The following is a 17,161-nucleotide window of genomic DNA, read 5'->3' as shown; positions in this document are numbered from 1 at the left end:
TTTTACAGAGGGTCTAAAATAAATTTTAAAGTATTTTTACAGGAGATTTAAAAGATAAACTAATTTAATTATCTCCATAATAGAAAGATAAAAAAGGTAATGCAAGTGTTGGTGCTAATTTGAGGATTAATCAGAATCAAACATAAATTAAATGCTACTGAATGAATTAAAATGAGACAAAAATGTGAAGGATATTGCATGCATAAATTAATTATGATTTATTTTATTAATTGTGGATTATCATCTTATATTATTTATTTTGCCAAAATTCCTTAAAATCATTTTCATAGACATAATATTCTTTGTATAATATGTTTAATACATAATTGATACATTCTGCTTCTCTTGCAATTAAATAATCATATTTACATAATCGAGAAGTATTTTCTTTTTATAGATTATTTCCTGCATTTAAATGATACGTCAGATATGTCATTATTCAATATCGCGTCTTGTTGATTCGCGAGGTTTATGAATACGAATTAAACGGGACAGGCAATGTCTCGTGCGCGAGACATTTTATCGCGAGTCGGGAATCGTCGAATGAAACGGAAGAGACGAGAATGCGAGACAGAGTGCGAGTAGACAACACGCGCTAAGGAAAAAGTGCGCGTCGCGCATGAACGATAGATCTTCATTAGAATGCGACGATGCATAAGTCACGCGACGGGGGGTACGACTTTTAGCCACCCTCGTAATTCTCGAGCACGTATGCATTCCCCCCTACGAGTACAGGATAATGACTGCGCGATCGGTACGGATAACTTCTTCGCCATCACGTGCCACACGATCTGATCGTTTGTTATGTAATATAAAATATTCTTAAATTACTATCATTTGTGATATTAATTGATCGATTAAATATTTCTTCTTAATTGAAAATATGTATTATAATAAAATAAGGATAAGTGCAAAGATATAATAAATATGTTGATTTAGAGACAGATATTTAGTAATTAGATATTTTGTAATTTAGTAATAAAACACTTTACTAAATAGCGTTTTTTAAAAATATGATTATGCAAAGATTTATATAAAATAGAAGTTTAATTCGTATGAGGCTTATCTTTATTAAATACGGTGATGTACATAAGTCGGGGATGTAGCTCAGTGGTAGAGCGTTCGCTTTGCATGTGAAAGGTCCCGGGTTCGATCCCCGGCATCTCCAATCTTTTGCTTGCTTTCCTTTTTTTATATTTTTTATGTAATTAATAAATAGTAAATTTAATTTTTATGCTTATACTTATTTTATACTACATCCCCGATTTTTTGTTTATTATGTTTTTCATTTATATTTTAATATGAGTTGAGGACAGATAGTAATATAAATTATATTCATATATAACATTTATATTTTCTTTCTTTCCATATTTTTATATCGAATATATATAATATAAGAGTAACATATGGTATCACACACACACGGTATCTGTTATTTTTATTTAAAATATGTAAATTGAGGTATACAATATATTATGAGTAATATAAACCTTGTAAAAAGATAGAGAATCCGAGACACTTCTCTTCGATATTCTCGCTGGTTAATCGAACAAGCTTTTTTTTAAGAAACCTTACAACTGAAGTCCGTCATACCTACCTATCGTATCCTATGGTCCGGCTGTTTTACGTTTCGCGAAGCCGGAAAATCGTCAAGTTTGCGGAGTATTTGTTAAGGTTTCGACCGTTTAATTTCCCCACAATGTCAGTCGTCCACGACTGATTGTGAGATTTTTTTTACCACGTATGCGGAGCGCGCGCCTTGAGTAAATTGAAAGCGCGTTTCTATGTTTTCTACTTAAAAAAAGAGAAAAGAAAAACATATGGCAAATAGGAAACATTAAAAATATCGCGATATATATATTACAGCGGGATTAATATACCGTAAGACGGACGCAAATGAATAAAGCGCGAGATTTCGAGCAGGAAAAAGGGCGGCATTTATTTTCTCGAATATCTACGCGAGAAGCTAAATGCCGCGAGCGGAGGATTTAATAACCCGAGCCGGGCTCGGTACCGCGATGAAAAGCCTTTTGTCTCGCGAGAGTACCTTCGAAAACGAGGCAAACTAGCGAGCGCGCGGAAGAGGAGGAAGAGAGTGGCCGAAATATCGAGGCCGTGGATCACAAAACGGGTAACTAAAAAAAAAAAGAAGAGAAGGAGCATAAAGAGAGGGTGAGTTCGGTCGTTGATCGAGCGTGCGTAACTCGCCCCGAAGGGCTCGTGGCAGGCCTTCCTCGCCGCGTCCGAGGTGAGGGAGATGTATTACGGAAAAAAAAAGAGGGAAGAATGATCGTGCAGTCGCGTTGACTGCAGCGGAATAACGCGGTTTCGAGATCGCGGTCGCGTTCATAATCCACTCATGCCGGAAACTGCATTCGGGATTTTGCATGCAGTCATCGCCCGTAGCACTCGTTGCAAGCGCAAGCTATGCACTTCTGGCTGTGCGACGTGTTTAACGCTGATGCATTTATTGCAGATGCACCGTGGGTGGGAACACCGTTGGCGTCGTCGGCATTCGTTGTAGTCGTGAGGTGGTGACTGGGAAGCAAGGGGTTGACCGGTCGAGAAGGGACACGAGGGGAGATGGCATCCATTCCTACGGCATTACGTCATACATCGATTTTGTCGGGGATTCCCACAGAGTCAACTCGCCATGGGAAGCTCGTTGCATCATTATCGTTGTTACAGGTATGTATACCTTGCAGCTGTATATTACATAGTTGTCGTATGCGTAAAATGTGTAGAAAGACGTTTGTTTGTGATCTAGTTTTTATATTTCATCATGATTTTTACACAGAATATAATTAGTAAGACTTATAACTCATGAATATTATATCTTTTTAATTTGAAAACCGCAAAAATATAGATCGCGTTTGCTCGCAATGTCACAATTTTTTGCCTTAGGTTTTATCTACTTTGTTACTTGTCCATTATTCATTATTGAATCGTGCTATCTGATAATTGATTACTCGTCAAATCGAAAAAATCGTATATACTAAAAACTTTGTTTTCTATTTACAACGATGTGTGTAAAGCAAGGATAAAAAGATAATTAAAAACTAACAATGTTACATGCGCGCGACGCTTTTTCATGCTGCTAACGCTTGTTGTTTTACACACATTTCACATAATATCGGCCTGATGGAAGTACCGTAAATGAGAATGATTTGATTGGATTTAACTTCCGGGGCGGACAATCAAAAAAGCAATTTCAACGCGCGTCATTGACGGGGTCGAAATTCGCGCGACGACAGGCGAATTAAAAAAAAAAAAGAAGCAATCGGAACGTGTGGCGCGCCCCGATTCGACGGGGGTAATTGCCGTCGCGTGCCTAAAAATGAGACTGCCACGATTGATTAATCATTGCAATCTCGCGCGAGAGAACAGTGAAAGGACGCCGCCATTAACGGCAAATGACGAAAACTCCGTCACCGGGAGTATTCCGGCTGTGTTCGGGAAAAAACGTTATTTTCTCTTTCTTTCTCTTCTTTTCCTTCTTTCTCTTCGTCTCTCCTTCCGTCTCTCCAACGCGTGTAGAAGGAGAAGTGATACCGTGCACGGAAGGGATGAGTAATTTAATTGAAATTCCCCTCTGTGAAATTGTGGAAAAATCGAGTCATGCGATCGCCGGGACCTGCGCGAAAATGGAATTACAGGAGAAAACGAGATTTGTCCGATGATGCAGGTGAACACCAGTTTCATGGGAGACGAACGGAGATCGGGAGGTGGCGCAGAGAGGAAGTATCCGTAGATGGGTGGGCACACATGGGGTTAGCTTGTAGCCCCCTCCCCCCATGTCGACGGTTGTGCGCGGACAAATTTTTCGGTTTTGAATTTCCGCGCAAATTGGCCTCGCAAAAATTACCCTCAATTACCGCGTCGCAAGAGCTACCTCGAAAGCTCTCTACAGCTATGGCCCCGAGCTCGCGACTCTACTGGAAAATATCCTATTTCGCGAGAGTACTCGGGGAAAAGGGGGAGGGGACGCGCGTGTATCGTACACAAATTACTCGCAAAAATCGATCGATAATCCGGTCCGGTTATCGAATATACGGTTTCCTGTTCGACGCCGCATCGCGTATCGCGCGGAAATCAGGTGAGAATGAATCTCGAAATACGAGAGAGCTTTAGATTCCGCGAATAGTTTAATTCCCAAATGAAATTGCTTTTAATTAAACTATATGTTTTTTTAACCTACGTGCGACGCCGAGTTGATTTGTCAGAATAACTCTGGAAATTGAAAATTTCATTGACATTTTCATATTTAAAACTAGCCATACTGTGGCAATCAGAAATCTAATGTGCACGTTACATTTAAATATGTATGTAATACATCCATTTTGTGCAATAAATTCGTCGGTGTGTGAAACGTGTTTACTCTCGGCAAATAATTTTGCAGACAAAATTCGTTTTATTCTTTCCGAATGATACGTTGAACACTTTTATTAATCTTTCGCTACGAAACGCGGCGTTGATTATCATGATATATCTACATCCGTGATATAGCGCGCGCAAATATTTCTTGGCAAATGAAACTCGTTGTTAGGTATACAGAAAGCTTTCGCGAAACGCGTGCATAGTCATAGCCACGTTTTTAATTAAACTTCCGTCCACGGTGAAACGCTGCAATGCGGCGGCGGGTTGCAACGTTCGTTAACCGTAGTGCATAAACTTCGACGGTTGCGCCGAAAACTTGGGGTACATTTCCGCGCATGCCGCGAGGAATTATTCATCGCGGTGATATTTCGCGCGATTCCCCATTAAAAATGTATCGCCGAGCGAGAGGAGGCGCATATTTTAGTATGCGCACTTTAATTATCGGGGCTTCGCCAAAAGCAGCGAACGGTGTAAACAGAAGCGATGTAATTCGATTCGCCCGGCACAAATATTTGTGGCCGTGTAACGCGCCGTTACGCGACCCGAGGCGGCGGGTTGCGTTACCGGAACTGCGTAACACTGTGTATATATGCGTACGCGGAGGTTAACTTGGGACGCATCCCGGAAGCGACGCGGGTCAGTTACGTGAAAATGTTGGACGCGCCACGCCATACATCGTGTTTCGGCCGTATAGGGCTTTGCCGTAAGTACGGCATTGTGCAGTTACGCAAGAAGGATTATGCCATAGGCAGGAACGGATTAATCTATCATACGCGAACGAAAACAATGGCGCCGCGATTATCGATTATTTTATGTATCGCGCCGACAATCCCGCGGAATATGGTGGAAAATGTGCATACACGTAACGAAATTGCGAAATTAACATTTACATAATGCGTTTTCAGATTGAAATCTCTCTTTATAATGTTGCATTTGAAGATAATGAAGTGTACGAGATAATTATGATAAATGCTGCAATTATACGTAATTAATACATATGATTGTAGAGGCAATATAGAGTAATCGCGAATAACAAAGTGTATTATTAATTGATGGAAATTTCAACGATAATTTGCGAACATTTCCCCAGATGCAATAATAAAGATAGATTATACGCGGATGTATGTTACCGCGAGTGTGTATTTAACTGTATTTAATTTAATTTTGAGAGCAAACATGAGAGTAAACATTAAATTCTCTCGTTTGAAATAATGTTTTTTAAATCGTACTCATACATACGATAGTCCTTAAGTACAAAGTTTCGAAAATTAGAAAAGTCACTCCTTAGATAATTTTACGAAATTAAATTAAAATTATATAAAATTAAAATTTATGTTTTAGATAATTTTAGGAAATTAAATTTAAATTTTATATACACTTTTTTTTTAATTTTCGGAATTTCGTACTTAAGGATCATCCTTATAATAACGTCAGGGATTTCGATTCAAGTGTTATTACGACATATCGGACGCAAATTTTATTCACACTTCGATTCATACATCGATAGTAGCGGCCCTGCGTCTCGTGCGTGCGGATCGGATGCACGCAATTGCGGTGCAACTTGACGGTCGGCAGGGGGTCTATGTATGCACTCGAGTGCATCCCGAATCGCGTAGGTCAGTTACGAGAAAATATTGACTGATCGCGCGTAATGGCGCACATCCGATATTAACGATAGAACTATCTCTTGGATCTATCCGCTATCTGTGGCTCGTTATATGTGAGGCATACACGCGTATATTAATACGCGTACGGTTATAACATAGGGACAAACATAGGCGCGGATATTAAAGCGAGCGCATTTCCTGGCTCTCCGCATCAATTGTCATTAAACGACATGATTATTGCACACGTTGACGATTATTGCTGCGATAGACCATTACCGAAATATCCGAGCGAGAAGAGCCGCGGCCTCATAATGATCGATAACCGATATATATATTCATCGGTTATTTCGTTAATGGCGCATTGTGCCAGCTATAGTGGTACACAGTCGCTCGCGAAAATTGCGACGTTTTGTTAACGAGGCGCTTGGAGAACCGCTGTTAGCCAAAGTGTTGTTGTCTCCTTGTTTTGCGCGAAACATCGCGTACGATAGATAGGATTGGTAAATGAAGAGATATATGACGCAAAAATAATGGAGATTTTAACGCGATGATTTATAACTTGCGTTTTTAGGTTTCCATTCGGCCGAAATAAAAATGAAAATTTATTGCTGCCATTTTTCAAAAGCTAAAAGATTGCAGTTGTATTTATAAAGCAATACTGCATTTTTCATAGTAACACGAATTATATATATATATATTTTTTTTTCATTAATTTTTGCACGTATTTTCGTACAAAATTGTGTGTGTAAAATTTTGCCCAATCATAATTTGATAAAGTGCGTCGGTTCTTGTGATTTTTTTTACAATAAGCACGTTACGATATTGTAGCTTTTACGCTGGCCCTTTTGCGGAAAAGGGAAAGGAAAGTAGAAAATCGAAACAGCTACCTGTTGATCGTGTAATTGTAGCCATTTAACCAATTAACGGCGGATATCGACGATACATTGATATGCGTGCGCTTTACAAAGAGCCAAGACTTTATGTTAAATGATGAAAGGTTGTCAACTCTCTCGTTTATAACGTCGCTGGCATATATTACGGTTGTTACGTCAGCGACTTGATGGCGCGGAGAAGAGTACCTGTTTAGCATCGCGTTTAGCAGAATCACGCCACCACTTTGGCCCGATACTCGTAGCTGTCGTCACGAATGATCGATCATATCGTCCGTCCATGCGTGATCGAAACGAGGATGATCTCGATGACTTGCATCCACTGAATTACGTCTCGTATGTTGCATATCATATAGAGAAAATCCCTCATGAGCATATCATATATGCGAGAGGGAGAGAGAGAGAGAGAGAGAGAGAGAGATATGGAAGGGGGCGTACGCGCTATCGATCCTTACGAAATAAACTGCTGGAAGCCAATTGAGAGAGAGGATGATAAATCTATTTTATTTTTGGCGAATCATGCAACTTGTAGGGAGAGTAATGGAGATTATTAGGAAATGCAGGTGCAGCTTATGGATATTATAAGCTCCGTTGAATGCCTCTCGTAAAAACAATAATGAACACCATTTAAGTGAATGATAAATTTACTTCATTTTATTTTCGGAAAAATATATTACGATTATATTTATTTTCTTTTATCATCAACAAAAATGTCAATGTAAACAATTCGTATCAATTAAGAAATTAATCAAAATTTTTTTGTTATTTAATTTAATTTAATTTAATTTAATTATTTTTTATTATTTAATTTAAGTAAATTTTTCTTTCTGAATAATTTTTGAAAATTCGAATAACGGATTCTTTAAGTTATTTTTAAATCAACTCGTTATAATATCTTTGTTTGAAGTTAAAAAATTCTTTAGAACACGAGGTTCAGCGTGATATAATTAATCGCTATTGAAATAGGAAAGAAAGAGATTTCGCGTGCCGGTTATAAAGCATCAGAGTTCGGAATATCAACGAGAGACGAATTTATCTTCTTCCATTTTCCGGGGCTGTCATATCTCTCGCGACGGTAACGAGGGGAAAGAGAGACTCGGCACTTTCAGGACCGATTTCGGTTTATCACGACGGCTTATCTGCTATACGAATATTCACGCAAATTTATCGATCTGTCTACAGTCGTTTCGACATAACTGGCGCTTCGCATCGGCTCTCGAGCTTTCAGCTTTATGTCGCGTTCCCTCGGGGACGCGATAAGGAACAAAAAAAATAAGAAGCCACTGGCAGCGTCGCGTTATGAGCATGAATTTTTATATTGAGATCTTATCACTCGCAGTACTAGGGACAAGGGAAAATAAAGGAGGAGATTCGCGGCTATAATGATGTTCTCGCTGCAACGGGCGGCTGCGCAGAATTTATTCTTTTCGTCCCTTTCGATATTTTTTCTTTTTTATTTTATAGCTCTGATTTTTAATCTGATTTTAGTGGATTTAATCTAAAAAAATTTACAACTCAATTTTAGAAATTTTTGATTAGAAGATGTGTATATGTTTTTAATTTTTAGTGTGATAAAGCTTTAGATTTTCTGTATTATGAAATTTAAAGTTCTTCTTAAATCATTTGCCATGCTATATTAATTACAAAAATATTTGATTAATTTCTATTTAATTCATTCTTATCATGTATAAAGCTATAACTGAACGGTATCTTAATTATGTTTTCTTTTTTTAAAGATCATTTGTAATAATATACTAATTACAAAAATATTTGATTAATTTCTATTTGACTCATTGTTATCATGCGTAAAGATATATGTATAACTGAACGGTATCTTAATTATGTACGTAATTATATAGAATGTCGATTACAAGAATAGATATTGTTAGCAGCACGCGCGACGTGAGTTGTGTATGTGTGACGTAATCAAGGCCAAAGCGATAACATGTGCTGAGAGAATATAAAACGATGTATATGTATATTAAAAATAAATGGCCTTTACACTTCAAGAATATTTGTATTAAATATATTGATGACTTCACTTAATATTATTACATAGTTTAATAAATTGCAATATAATTAAAAAGTTTTCTCACATGAAAAAAAATTAGTACAAATTATAAAATAAGTTTCTTGATTGGTATTTAAAAAAATAATTATTTTGATTATAAAAATAACGCGAGAGAGTCTGCCTATTTAATAATAACTTGTAACTGTCTATTAATACATGTGTGCATTTAATGTATGATTAATAAGGAACTCGTTAGACTCATCATGTATGTATAATCAAATACATAAACATGTTATTTTATATATATTCAACATATCTTTATATTCAAATTTATTTTTAACAATTTTTTAAATTTATTTACAATTATACTTCGATCAATGTCATATTAATAGTATCTATCGTGGGACAAACAGGATTTGTGCGCAGTTTTGCGAGCATTCTCTCGAAGGCAGCGTGGCCGAGCGGTCTAAGGCGCTGGTTTTAGGCACCAGTCCGTAAGGGCGTGGGTTCGAATCCCACCGCTGTCAGGTTTTTTTTGCTATCCTCATTGATATCATTTAGAAATGATTCAGATTTATAGATATAACGAACTCGAATTAATCCTAATTTATCACAATTATTTTTTTAAATTCATAGCAATTGACGCTATCGCAAAGTGAATCATATCATAAATATATGTCAAAACAGATACAATTGCAAAATATTTATCTGTTATGACATAAATTACTCATGTGTGAACAATATTGATTTTTTATATCTTGATAAGTAATGGCGCGACAGTAGCAAAGCTAACATTGCAATAATTTAAAATTTGAAGCTAACTTTTATAGTAATATATAAATAATCTCATTATTTATAATATTTAATACACAAACTTATATTAATTATATAAAGACATGTATGCAGTTTAAAAAGAATATAAAGCATTTATACAATTTTTAATTACGTGAGACTAAAATCCTCAAAATATTCACTATCAAACATTATAGTTCTGTTAACAATATACGTAAAATCAAAAAACATAAAATACCAAAAGGTTAAGGTCCCACCGAGATTTGAACTCGGATCGCTGGATTCAGAGTCCAGAGTGCTAACCATTACACCATGGGACCTTCAAAAATCTACCTTGATAAGAAGGTTAAAATGTCACTTTGACCTAGGTCATTCACAATATATAATTATATTGGATTCATTCAAATATCTCATGAGGTAATGATAGCATTTCATCTTTCGCATTTCAAAACATTGATCTTTGTTGTTCATCAGTTCACTTTACGATATTTATATCCATTTATTGCTAACATTTAATATTTGATTGTAATTATGCTAGGGTAATTTTTATTATATCAATCAATAAGAGGAATTATGTGGAATGTAACACGGATTGCTACTCTCGTGTTAGTCAGACGGTATTAAAAAACGGGGATGTAGCTCAGTGGTAGAGCGTTCGCTTTGCATGTGAAAGGCCCCGGGTTCGATCCCCGGCATCTCCAATTGTTTTGCTGTTTGATTCGATAAACAATATATTAATACATATATATGTTATTTGCTCGGATCTTGATGTAAATTTTTTGTACGATGTAGATTTTTGGACGATAACGAATATAACTTTTAAAGAAAATAAAAAAATTCAGAGAGAATAAATAAATAACTTTCAAACAAAATAAATAACTTTTTCCCTTTCTTATAGAAATGTTGTACATATATATTTTTTTCGGCGCAAATAATTGGAAATCGAACCCGAATCTTTCGCTTTTTGGGCAACTGCTCTGAACCACTGAAATATCCAAACCTCTATACATATATATGATTTACGTTTATACATCATAGTTTCTAACTTTAATTTTTTATATACATTTGCACATGTCTGAAAATTATGAAAGATTATTTCTCTTATTATGAGAATTTTTCCAAAAAAGAAATTCTAATTTATATATATCATTTCCCATAATATATTGAAATCTTATATAGTTATATTGAAATCTTCGTTCGTAATCTCGTCACAATGTTTGTCTCGATTGTCATGCTCTTTATCGACTCGGTTTGCACGAACAGCCATGCATGGTCGTCCGTCATATGATAAAAAAATCGCGTGTATTTAGAATGTCAACCGACGACCGTGGCCGTATGTAAAGCGCGACGGGGGAGACGATGGCATGCAAATGAAACCGAGCAAAGAGATTGAATGGTAATAGTCTTCGATTCGTCATATGCAAAAGTTGTGCTGCGCGTATATCCATAGGCCCCTTGTCGACGCGGGAGAAAGATGCTATCATTTGAATTGCCGTCATCATCATACGGGTAGAGATACGTTATGCCTATCTCCATCGAATATACCCGGGAATAATCGTGCGAAATATACTGTGACAGGATTTCTTTCTTTTTTTTTCTTCCCGTAGAGGGATGAATGCAACGACGATGAATCGCACGTGGGAATTAATCATCGCTGGAAAAACGACGCAATAAGGCAGAGTGCGGTTCTCTAACGTAATCGCGCGCCGATGAGTCGTATGAGAGGCAAGAAACGCTCGTAGATAACGTCCTTGATTGATCGTAAGCGTACATGACAGTACGATGATAGGATAGAAATAGTTTTGCTTAGGTAAGCATGCGATGTATTTTCCTTTGTTTGTCTCGTTTGAAACATACTTATAATGGAAAAATGGATCACATGTGAGATAAAGTTATAATTTATTAAATTTATTATTACTCTCGTTCACAATCATATAAAGTATCTAAAGTATTTGAAAAATACGTGATTCTTCAATAAATGTACGTTAATTTGACAATCTTTGTGTAATACTTTCACTCGTGATTTTTCAAATACCTGAAACTGATGCTGTGTGTAATTCTTTGAAAATGAAATCTCTCGCAGAGGGAACGTATAAATTGGATATGTATGCGCGCGATATCGGAGAGATTCGGCGAGATCTAATAGAGTCGCCTTAAACCTGCGGTATTCGAAGTATTCCCCCCGAGGGGGAAAATAAAAAAGGGAGAGAGAAAGAAAGAGAGAAAGTTCGACCAGGATCCCCTGTCACTGAACCGTTATAATATCCTGTCCGGCAATCTCGGGTATCTATTTTGTCCCCGAGGAAGAGCGTAACTATGTGAAAACAGCATAAAAAAAAATCTCGTCGCGCATAGATATCGAGTTTTGACCCCCCTCCTCGGTTAGGGTCAGCACTGGAGCGTATGACCATTTTGTCACCCTCGCCGAAAATTTTATTTACGAATATCCTTTCGCGCATAAGAGCGTTCGCGCTGTCCGAATGTGCGCGACGCGACATAAAAGTGCCGGCATCCCCCGTCGGGGTACCATCGCGGATTCTTTCCGCGTTACAGGCGACGAAACTTCCGGCTGAATGTAAATGTCCAATTGTCAGCGGCGCCGCGCCTCGCTCTCCTCGACGAACGTTTTACGGGCAATCGACGACGAAGAAATAAGTTGCCCGCGACTTTTTCCGTCCAGTTATATATGGAATGCGTCATAGATGAATTTTGATTCTGCGTAAAATCTTTGCGCGGACGGATGCATATTGCATGGACGAACACGATTTTACATAAATATTAAATAAATCTATTCCTCATGAGGCGTACTTTTTTCAAAGATTTAATTCATGTTTGTAGGAGGAAATTTTTGACGTTTACTATGTTTCTTAATCATATCGAAAAATTTATGATATCGTTTAACATTATATAATAGAGAAAAATCCAAAAAATGCCCGTACTTTATGAAAATGAATTCTTATTTGAGAATTAGTTAAATGTCAATCTATTCAATCGAATTTCGCAGTCGACTTAAATAATTTTGTAATTGCCAAGTCTAAAATAAGCCTATTACAAGAGGCTAAATTTCCGGGGAATATTGAACAAAAAATGCGACGGGTATTCAAAGACACGAATTGCAATGGAATGGTGACGAGGCGCAATGAATAAAGATATTCGCGGAGCGAAAATCCATCAGATAAAAATCACGCCTGTTTCCATGTCGGAGACAATAATACTGCTGCGGCCTGACGGTTTTTGTATTCTCGGCTTTCTTCATTTTTCCTTCGTCGGTCGCGCTTCCTAGAGACGACACGGTCGACAGCGGGGTGTTTTAAATATTTAGGCGGCTAATTTTCGCGAGGATTTTTAAGCCGACGAAGGAAAGTGAGAATTGAAAAGGAACGCAGGGATGCGAGGCGGGGCGGGGAGATGCGACCGAGCGAAATGTCCTCCAGACTGAAATAATAATGAGAGGCGCCAGCGCCTTTAATCACGATATTAAACATTTACGATCGCTACGACGGTGTCCTGCTACGCTAAGACTTGCTCCGCTCCTTTCCTCGCGCGGCTCCGATCCGATCTTACCCCTGGTACAAAGCGACTTTTGCTGTAACCCTCCCGCGCCCCTTGTTTACGTCTACGCACCGTAGTCGCTGATACCTTATACGATGATCTACCTCGCCTCGGGATATTCTGAGCACAGAATTTAATCTTGAATGCGTTTTACCTTGTCATGAACGAGATGTAAACATACGGAAGGCAAGGTTTATTTAAGCATCTATATTTGCATATCATCATATAATCAATATAAATTATTCTTGCGCAATCTCTTTAATAAGCTTAGCAGTTTTCACCTCGTAATTAATATAGAACATAGATTACATTACGCTTAGGTATTATTTTTTGATGTTTTATCTATAAAAAAAATAGTTAAACGAGTAAGGGAGGAAACAAATCTATTGCGATACCAATGGATAGATTCGAGTTCGAGATTATTGTAAGGGACGAATGGGAGTGGAATATAACTTGCAGTAGAATGGGCAATTCGAACGAAAGGACTGTGGACACTGGCGAAAAAGTTCATTTTTCTTGGCCGACGTTGCTATCGCCAGATTATGTCCCACGCAGCTATATTGATGACAACGGCAAAGCCGCCGAACCAGCCAGCTCAATCTAGTCCATAGTTTGTTTTGCTTTCACACAATTTGTCATCCATTGTCTGGGCGTACGTATACTCGACTGCCCTGACTGCCTCCAATCGTTATTTATGGTTTCAGAGACGCCTGATTAATTTTTGTCTCGTTCTCTTAATGTCTGAAAATTGTTGGCTCAGTTTCCAAACTCTTCGGTAACAAAGCGCTTCGTTGTAATTAATGCGAAACAATTTTCCGTAGGGATACACGAGAGTGGGATTAAATATAAATATCCAGTGAGCTTACGATAAAATTACATTTTTAAGCCGCGATTTAAAGTGACAGTAATACGAGATGATAGTCCGGCCGAAAAAAGAATAATTTAATATTCCTTATATTCCGCGCGTGGTAATACGATTTCATGGAGCGTCGACTACGCGACGCCTGAGCATTAGAAATACGATTTTCCTTTCACAATCGCAAGGGACGGATTGAGCCGTCGGGAAGTATTTTTCTCGATCCTAATTCTGAATTTTTTATTTTCATGCTTCGTTCTCCATAAATCGAATCATGAAAGAGAAAAAGTGCAGTACGAAATCAAAAGTGAAGAGACAGGAAGAATAGAATATCTGATTTTATATTTATGTCATTTATTACATATGAGAATATTTATATTATATTATTTACATTATACATAAAATATTTCTTAATACTTTATAACATTTTTTTATATAAAATATATTTAATACGCACCAAAATTTTCTAAAAATTATATGCAATTATACGATCAGATTACACAAGCTTTTATTTATATAATATATATATACAATTTTATTTATATAATATATATACAAAAAGAACATTCAATAAAATAGATGAAATATTATAGATTTTCAGTTAGATGGAATATTATTTCAAAAATATAGAAAGAGAATATTTCTGATATATTATATTTTATTTTGTAAAGAGAAACTTTCCTCTTTTTCTTCTTTACAATACTTCAACTTTGAAATCCGATCGGCAGGAGTAACAATCTTAAACAGCAGGGAAGCTCCGTTGTACCCTGTGCGTAAGGGTTGCCTGAAATACGTTCTCCCGTCTCTTCTATTTTTTTTTTGACAGTACGAGACGCCTCTCGTACCCTCGAACGAAGTCGAGAAGTTCGCGGGGTAACGTGAGAATGACAGCAGATGCGGCGGAATGAAATTACAAGTTGTAATGTCCCGACATTATGTCGACGTGTTGTGCTTTTTCAGCGAAATTGTTGTGACAGGCACCTCAATGCGCGATTTTCACTCTTCCTTTATCTCTCTCTTTCTCTCTCTTTGAAAGATTCCCCTTTGGTATAGGGTGGACATTTTTACGGTGTCACATCTCGGTCCTTTTGGGAAAAGGGTCCACGGTGCTTCTCGTTTGATTAATCCCATTTAATCGATCGCTTTTCCTTTCGATGATTAGACTAAAAAACGTTCAAATTCGAGAGCGATCGATAAAAACTGGATTTCACGTAAAGTGAGATGTTTCCTTGAAGCATCTACTTTTGCATGTGTGAGATTTTATCCAACTTTATCTTGCGCATATTAATTTTTTTACAAGATTTAAATAGATTCTATGTATATAAAATATATTTCATGTATAAAATATATGTACTATCTGTGATTAATACATGTTAACTTTTATAAGCGTACACAGCTTGACTAATGAAAGTCAACTTCTCTGAAATTGCTATTAGTTTCATTGTGAGGTTAGCAAGTAGAATTGAGACCGCACGAGAATTGCTGGTTTATCTCTCGTTCTCTAATTATCTATGACTATTCATCAAGTCATTTAAACTCGACGCAATTATCACTACCATTAATCTCGAGACCGAGAATCATCTCGAATCTACGCGCGCGTTGAAAGCTCTCATTATTTGTCTCCTTGTGAAAATGTTGAAAATGAAATAGCTTGAAAATATATCTCTTCGAGGCATAATTAATAAACATAAATTTTAAATGATAAATTTAAATATGTGTAATAAACAAATTTTTTAACATTTTAAAGAAAATGAAGCTAGATCTATATATTTCTTTATTGCATTTCAGTTTAAACAAATTATCGATGTAGATAATTATATTATTAGAATGTTATTAAATTATATTATTAAAAATATTGAAGTAATTATTTTATAAAGCAATAACAAAAATTCTTTTTATTTATTCGTAATTATTTTACATCTGTAATTATAAAATACAGATATATTAAAATATTTACGAATAAATCAAAAAATTTTTGCTAAGTGTGGGGTTCGAACCCACGCTCCCAGAATGGGAACCAGATCTTAAGTCTGGCGCCTTAGACCGCTCGGCCAACCTAGCTTAGGTGATAGGCGAATGAAAATATTGATAGATAACCTATTAATAAATTAATGTTTATAGCATAGTGACAACAAATTTTATTTTACAATTTATAAAATATAATTATCTAATTAATTTCGTTATTTTGACTACATTAATCAACGGAAAATTATCTCATTTGTTGATTTCATTTTTTTCCCAATATTGGATAATATTGAATATTTTGGGAACATAACATTTTAATAAAAGCATTTTAATTAATTATTGATAAACGATAGGATATCTAATACTTTGGCATGAAAAATTTGCCTCGTATTTTTAATTCAGTTACGATTCTCCATTTTGCGTGGTCATCCTTTGTAAATTATGTAATATCCCGATGAGTTCGAGGGAATAGAAAACATAGCATGGCTAAATGCACACGAACTCTGTGCGAGCACACGCGAGCACACACGGTAATTTGCTCGTGACCGCTAATGCGCCGCTCTGTCTTTGTGCTTCTGAAAAAAATCACGGAAGTTGTAAAGCACGACGCGCTATTTGAATAATATCGTCATTATTCACTTCGCTTGTTCCACGAGGTGACTAACGATGAGTCGAGGGAGACTGGCTCGGTGCTTGTGAATTTTGATCATAATCGGCTAATCTGTGATGACCGTGGAACTCCGAGGAGGAAAACTCCTGGCGTGTGTCAGATGATTTTTTTTTAAGTAACTTTGTTATATTACTTTAGTTTTTTGTATCAATATTATATTATTCAAAGTAAATTTTAATCTTTTACTGTGCCAAGTGTGCACGCGTATATGTTTTGAAATTTGTTAGAGGAATAGTTCGGTCTATGAATATCTCAAATTTACATGTCATCGTGATGTACGTGCTCATCGTCATCCGAACATACACGCCCCATGCACATACGAGAGTCCAATGACCCGTTTCCATTAGTCGGTTTAACACTTAACGCCGTGCACCGTGGATTTGCACGCATATCATCCACGCTCCTCATCGTTTCTCCGCGATGCCAGCTTTCCTCTGTTCC

General features: G+C 36.7%; 5 non-coding genes across 5 annotated transcripts; 3 read left to right on the top strand and 2 right to left on the bottom strand.

Moving 5' to 3' along the window:
• The first annotated feature begins 1,096 nt into the window (after positions 1-1,096).
• Trnaa-ugc lies at positions 1,097-1,168 on the top strand. The gene has a single exon. It is a non-coding gene; the product is annotated as a tRNA-Ala (tRNA).
• An 8,164-nt stretch (positions 1,169-9,332) lies between these two features.
• Positions 9,333-9,412, top strand: Trnal-uag. Its single transcript has one exon. It is a non-coding gene; the product is annotated as a tRNA-Leu (tRNA).
• A 513-nt stretch (positions 9,413-9,925) lies between these two features.
• Trnaq-cug lies at positions 9,926-9,997 on the bottom strand. Its single transcript has one exon. It is a non-coding gene; the product is annotated as a tRNA-Gln (tRNA).
• Positions 9,998-10,306: 309 nt separating this feature from the next.
• On the top strand, positions 10,307-10,378 carry Trnaa-ugc. The gene has a single exon. It is a non-coding gene; the product is annotated as a tRNA-Ala (tRNA).
• Positions 10,379-16,061: 5,683 nt separating this feature from the next.
• Trnal-uaa lies at positions 16,062-16,146 on the bottom strand. Its single transcript has one exon. It is a non-coding gene; the product is annotated as a tRNA-Leu (tRNA).
• Positions 16,147-17,161: the final 1,015 nt, after the last annotated feature.

Source organism: Camponotus floridanus, unplaced genomic scaffold (genome assembly GCF_003227725.1).
Source record: "Camponotus floridanus strain SB8 unplaced genomic scaffold, Cflo_v7.5 scaffold9, whole genome shotgun sequence".
In the NCBI taxonomy this organism is placed as follows: Eukaryota; Metazoa; Arthropoda; class Insecta; order Hymenoptera; family Formicidae; genus Camponotus; species Camponotus floridanus.
Note: the sequence above shows the minus strand (reverse complement) of the source record. Positions and strands in the feature narration are given on the sequence as shown.